The 5,088-nt window shown below is 39.8% G+C and overlaps 1 long non-coding RNA gene across 1 annotated transcript in view; it reads left to right on the forward strand.

The window, feature by feature from the left end:
- The window catches only part of LOC117796692, a 123,567-nt gene extending 119,251 nt beyond the window's left edge, over positions 1 to 4,316 (forward strand). Inside the window, exon 3 of the long non-coding RNA XR_004621321.1 lies at positions 4,212 to 4,316. This is a non-coding gene — a long non-coding RNA (uncharacterized LOC117796692). The remainder of the gene's footprint in view (positions 1 to 4,211) is intronic.
- The last annotated feature ends 772 nt before the right edge of the window (positions 4,317 to 5,088 follow it).

Genomic DNA, 5,088 nt, shown 5'->3' on the forward strand with positions numbered 1-5,088 from the left:
TAAATAACTTCTCAGAAAAGAGGAAGTTGCTCTGTATTTGAATTCTTATAAAGTCTCATATTATAGAATATGTTCTCAATTACTTGATTTTGAAAAATTACAGCCCTTTTGGGGAAGACATATTAGCTGGCAAAAACGACAAACAAACAAAAAAAACCTCCAAAACAAAAAAAACCCCAAATCAATGCTAGTTTGGTTTGCTTATAGAGGCAATTTGATGGAATCTGTTTTTAAAAAAAACCCAAAACCACTTTAGTTTCTGGGAACATGACAAGCTAGATTATTTGAATCAACTCTCCTGCTGAAAACAACTAAAAATGCTGAATAAAATATTTGAAACATCTTAAATAAAACTTGAAACATCTTAAAAGCATCAAAGAGCTGACAAGATAGTAAGGAAAAACCAGGCCAAATTTGATGGAAATTGAAAACTCGAAGTGGTAGGTGGAGCAAACAGTCCACTTTGGACCAGAAAGTATTTGCTGATTAAGACAAACTTGAACTCTGGTTTTGATGGATGGTCTCGGAAGTTAAAACTCAGTGTGGGCTCAAACTGGGGAGTCTAACAGAAGACCTTCCCCACATTAAACTGAAGAGTCAAAGGGTTACACCCTTAAGGTAAGGGTGAAACAGAAGTAAACCTAACCTTTCTGTTACCTCCCTAAGGACTGCAAGGAAGTTGTCTTGGTGCTGAGCAGAGCAAGGAGAAATTTTCCGAGCCAACCTGGTTTGCAGCCCAAATTTACATTACCTAAGTAATTGGAGAAAACGTCAATTCTTGAATTTAGTTTAAAATGATTCCAGACAAGTATTTCCCCTAGGCACCTGGCAAAGGCCAATGTGAATCCTCCCTCAGTGAAGGCACCTTCATCCTAAGCTTCAAATCCCCACAAGTAGCCTTCAAAGGCAATGAATAAGCAAGCACACAGGGAGAAAAGGCAAATGAATGAAAATCAGCAAAAAACAACAGACAGTAGAAACAGGTTCACAAAGACTTTGGACATCAAAATTGTCAGGCATGTATTACAAAATGAGCTTGAAAACAGTTGCAAGGGACAAGAAAATATGAAAAGNTGAGAAGATAGAAATTGGAGTTCAGAGAAGCAAAGGAAGCTAGAACTGGTGGATCAGAATACTTGAGAGGAGGCAGCTCTGCAGAGAAAGAGCTTCAGAAGTCTGAATACTGTCTCCTGGAGTCTTGGGCTGAGTACTAATCTGTGCATGGGGTAGGGTGAAACTCCTTGATGCTGAGCAAAGAACAACAAGGAAGGGTAAGTTGAACAATTCCTAGAGTTTACACAGGGCTGGGGAACATTCCAGTTCCATCTACGCAGAGTAGAGACGTCATTAAACATCTGGAGTAATCAGTAGAGGCTCCAGAAAGGTGATGCCTTAGTATTAAGGCTAAGCTAGCCCAGACTCATCCCTAACAAAGCTTAAAAACAAGCTTCAAAAAGGTAAAGATTGTCTGCAAGTAATTTAATGTTTGTCAAAACGAATGTTGGGGCGCCTGGGTGGCTCAGTCGTTAGGCGTCTGCCTTCGGCTCAGGGCGTGATCCCGGTGTTCTTGGATTGAGCCCCATGTCGGGCTCCTCCGCTGGAAGCCTGCTTCTTCCCCTCCCACTCCCCCTGCTTGTGTTCCCTCTCTCGCTGGCTGTCTCTATCTCTGTCANATCCTAAGCTTCAAATCCCCACAAGTAGCCTTCAAAGGCAATGAATAAGCAAGCACACAGGGAGAAAAGGCAAATGAATGAAAATCAGCAAAAAACAACAGACAGTAGAAACAGGTTCACAAAGACTTTGGACATCAAAATTGTCAGGCATGTATTACAAAATGAGCTTGAAAACAGTTGCAAGGGACAAGAAAATATGAAAAGTGACCTAGTGGCTTTGAAACAGAACCAAGTAGAATGAGTCTAACAGCAGACTAGATTCAGCTGAAAAGAGAATTAGTAAACTAGAAGATAAGTGAGAAGAAATCCAGAATGCAGCACAGAGAGACAAAAATATGAGAATATGGAACAGAGTTAAACAATATAGGGGACAGAGTGAAAAGACCTACCACACATTAATTAAAGCTCCAAAACAAAAGGAGAGAAAGAATAGAGCTGAGGCGATAATGACAGAATTTTTAAAAATAGATTAGAGTCATTAGGAAGCCCAGTGACTCTTAAGTAAGATAAAAAAAAAAAAAATCCACACCTAAGATGTGAAACTGCACAACATGACAAATGAAGAGGGGGAAAAAAGAGCCATGTAAGAGACTTCTGCCTCTGGCCACAAAGAGGTAAGGGATATGGAACTTGTCCTTCTGCTATAAACAACTAGAAAATATATATGAAAAGTTGTTTCAGACATTGGAATAAGAAGCAATACAGGACTGTGATCCTCGAGAGAGGGGAAACAAACAAGGTGAACTCTATAATTACCCTGGATTGTAACCTGGAGGCAGTTTTGAAACAGCAGTAGCAGAGAGAGGGGGCATCAAGAAGAGTAGAATGGTCATTCTAAGTTGAGAAGATAGAAATTGGAGTTCAGAGAAGCAAAGGAAGCTAGAACTGGTGGATCAGAATACTTGAGAGGAGGCAGCTCTGCAGAGAAAGAGCTTCAGAAGTCTGAATACTGTCTCCTGGAGTCTTGGGCTGAGTACTAATCTGTGCATGGGGTAGGGTGAAACTCCTTGATGCTGAGCAAAGAACAACAAGGAAGGGTAAGTTGAACAATTCCTAGAGTTTACACAGGGCTGGGGAACATTCCAGTTCCATCTACGCAGAGTAGAGACGTCATTAAACATCTGGAGTAATCAGTAGAGGCTCCAGAAAGGTGATGCCTTAGTATTAAGGCTAAGCTAGCCCAGACTCATCCCTAACAAAGCTTAAAAACAAGCTTCAAAAAGGTAAAGATTGTCTGCAAGTAATTTAATGTTTGTCAAAACGAATGTTGGGGCGCCTGGGTGGCTCAGTCGTTAGGCGTCTGCCTTCGGCTCAGGGCGTGATCCCGGTGTTCTTGGATCGAGCCCCATGTCGGGCTCCTCCGCTGGAAGCCTGCTTCTTCCCCTCCCACTCCCCCTGCTTGTGTTCCCTCTCTCACTGGCTGTCTCTATCTCTGTCAAATAAATAAATAAAATCTTTTAAAAAACAAAAAACAAATGTCAACACTTTATAAAGGAAGAAACAAAATCCAAATATTCAGCGATGTAACACTCACGATGTCAGGATTCAATACAAATTACTAGGCACATACAAAAGGCAGCAAATTTGGATCCACAAACAGAAGGGAAATCAGTCAACACAAATGGACCTAGAAATAACAAAGATGATGGAATGAATAGACAATGACATTAAAACAGTGATTATAAATATGCACAGGAATTTAAGAGAAGACATGAACGTAAAGAAGACAGAAGTAGAACACATTTTTGAAACTAGAATTTCTCGAATCGAAAAACAGTATCTGAAATGGGAACTTTACTTGATGGGCAGATTAAAGTCTGCAGCAGGTAAGATCAGTAAATTAAAAACATGGAAACCATACAAACCAAAGCACAGACAAAAAAAAATGTGGGGGGAACAAAAAAAAGAAAGAGCCTCAATGACCCATGAGGCAAGATCAATAGTTTAACATCCATGTAATGGGACAGAAAAAAATGTTTGAAGATATAATGTCCAATTTTCCTCCAGTTTGATAAAAACTATAAACCTACAAATTCAAGAAACTCAGTAAACTTCAAGCCGATTAAACATAAAGACAACTACACAAAGGCAGGTCATAAACAAATTGTTTGAAATTTAAAAATAGAGAAAAAAAACATATAAAATATAAGGTAAAAGAGATAAGAATTATTTGAGGGGCACCTGGGTGGCTCAGTTGGTTAAACATCCACTCTGGATTTCAGCTCAGGTCATGATCTCAGGGTTGTGAGATCAAGTCCCGTGTGGGGCTCTGGGCTGGGCACGGAGCCTGATTAAGATTCTCTCTCTCCCTCTCCCTTTTCCCATCCCCACCTTACTCACGTGCACATGCTCTCTTTCTTTTTCTTAAAAAAAAAAGGAAAAGAAAAAAGAATTATTAGAGAGGTTTTCCCAGAAACAATAAGCCAGGAGACATTGGAAGAGCATTTTGAAAATGTTGAAAGTATGTGTCAACATAGACTTCTATATCTAGTGAAAATTCTTCATCAAAATGAAGATACAATACTTTTTTTTTTCTAGAAAAACAAGCTGAATGAATTCTGAAGGTTAAAGGAACTTCTTCAGACTAAAGGAAAATGATACTGGATGGAAACTGGAATTTACAAGAATACTAGAAATGGTAAATATGTGGGTAAATATTCAAACACTTTTTCTTATCCAAAAATTTCTTTGAAAGAAATTTAATTTTTGCTGTTTAAAACAAAAATAATAATATATCATGGGGCTTATAACATACATAGAAGTAAAATGTATGAGAATAACACAAAGGAAATGGAAGTAAACTGTTGTCAAGTCCTTACATTATACATGACATGATATAATATTTAAATACAGGGGTGCCTGGGTGGCTCAGTCGTTAAGCGTCTGCCTTCGGCTCAGGGCGTGATCCCGGTGTTCTGGGATCGAGCCCCACGTCGGGCTCCTCCGCTGGGAGCCTGCTTCTTCCTCTCCCACTCCCCCTGCTTGTGTTCCCTCTCTCGCTGGCTGTCTCTCTCTGTCAAATAAATAAATAAAATCTTTTAAAAAATAAATAAATAAATACAGGGGCGCCTGGGTGGCACAGCGGTTGGGCGTCTGCCTTCGGCTCAGGGCGTGATCCCGGCGTTATGGGATCGAGCCCCACATCAGGCTCCTCCGTTATGAGCCTGCTTCTTCCTCTCCCACTCCCCCTGCTTGTGTTCCCTCTCTCGCTGGCTGTCTCTATCTCTGTCAAATAAATAAATAAAATCTTTTAAAAAACAAAAAACAAATGTCAACACTTTATAAAGGAAGAAACAAAATCCAAATATTCAGCGATGTAACACTCACGATGTCAGGATTCAATACAAATTACTAGGCACATACAAAAGGCAGCAAATTTGGATCCACAAACAGAAGGGAAATCAGTCAACACAAA

This window comes from Ailuropoda melanoleuca, chromosome 16, assembly GCF_002007445.2.
Source record: "Ailuropoda melanoleuca isolate Jingjing chromosome 16, ASM200744v2, whole genome shotgun sequence".
NCBI classification, from domain to species: Eukaryota; Metazoa; Chordata; class Mammalia; order Carnivora; family Ursidae; genus Ailuropoda; species Ailuropoda melanoleuca.